Below are 1652 nucleotides of genomic sequence, written 5' to 3'. Positions count from 1 at the left end.
ACTGCTTAGCTAGAGGAGATAAACATGGTATGCATGTATTAAGCTAGCTGTCTTCTGTAACCAAGCAGATCATTCTGTTGTGATATGTGTTCTCCCTGTTTGGCCATGAAAGAATTTATTTGTATGTGGATGGTTCACACAGGACTGTAGTTATTTTAGTACTGTTTGTGTGTAACTGTAGTGCCAGTTGTTGAAATACTGCTTTGATGTCATCCTTCTGATAATGTAACGAGGCAGCCGTAGTGTTAGGTGGCATGCTGTATTCAACGAATAAGCAAAAGAGCTCAGGTATTTATTATCCGCTTCAGTTAAGCTGTAGGTTCTGTGTTGGGATTTAACTCAACTGGCTGATAGCTGTTGCAGCTGTATTTGTCTCCTCTGTGTTAAGATGCGATATTTATTTTCAATGAGGGAGTTCATCGTGGGATTTGGGGAAAAATGAAGGGAAAATTAGTTACTTGCTTTACCTTAACTTTGCATTTTTGTGTGAACTGTGGTCTGTCAATAACTCTCGGAACACATGTTTGTGTACATTGTTACTGTGGATGCAGTTTTACCTGAAGGGGATAGTAAGTGGCATATGGAGTGTCTGAAGGAGCCCAGGGGCTGCAAAGTATCTCTGAGAAGTAGACCATGAGGAAGGCTCCTTTCAATGAAGTCATCTGCTTGGCTCTGTGGCTTATCTGCCTGCTGGCTACCGTGGTATTCTAAGAACTGCCTCCTTGGTCTGGGGACTCCAATGTCATTTGTGGTTTTGTCTCTATAAAGTTAGAGGAGTTGGGAGTACATCTATTAGAAGGTCTCTTGCACAGCTTTTCTGAGGAACTTCCTTCCTGTCTCTGACACTGTTTCCGTTCTTTCCCTTTCATAAAGCTCCCACAGTGACGCTTCAGCCTCTGACGCTTTCCCATTTTGAACATCTGTCTTAAATGAGCATGCTGCTTGTGGAGTACTTGAGCTTTCTGACATTTATGTGTACAGCAAGGACTTTAAGTCATTAACTGCTAAAAAATAAAGCAAAGCCCTCAAATCCTTTGTTGTCTCTGTTCTGGTTTCTTTCAAACAGTTCAAGAAGCAGACTGTGTGGTACTGATTTGTGTGTCACTTACAGCAAGGAAGCATGAGCTAGTAGCACAACATGGATCTTAAAGATAAACTTGTGGAGTATTAGTGAAGTGTTACGTTAAGGAATCTCTCATCTAAGTTGTTTTCTGAGTCTTGTTTGTTTGTTATAGGATCACAGAATAGCTTTGGTTGGAGGGTAACATGAAGGTGTTCTTTGAAGGGGGAAACAATTCATGGAGTGTCTCAGGAAGATTCGTAATTCTGCTTTGGAGTGGCAAATTATGAGATTTTTTTTTCCCTAAGAAGCTGACCACAAGTCTAACTAGAACAGAACAGTGAATGAGTGGATTGATTGGAAACAGTTTATTAGATTATTGTTTTCTAGCTAGTTTTTGTAAAGCGTTTACCATGAAAAACTGTGCAAGAGTAAATTACTGCTGAAGTGTTAACTTCTGTAGTATCTCAGGATCTCTAATTTCTGTGAAAGCAGTAGAGAAATTGGCTGGTTTGGTTTTATGTCTTCTAAAAGCCATTTCCTTCCCCCCTCCACTTTTTGCAGGTGAAATTAGTTTGGGGATGTGAATACA

This window comes from Tetrao urogallus (assembly GCF_951394365.1).
Source record: "Tetrao urogallus genome assembly, chromosome: 5".
NCBI lineage: Eukaryota > Metazoa > Chordata > Aves > Galliformes > Phasianidae > Tetrao > Tetrao urogallus.
The sequence above is the reverse complement of the archived record's forward strand: the minus strand, read 5'-3'. Positions refer to the sequence as shown.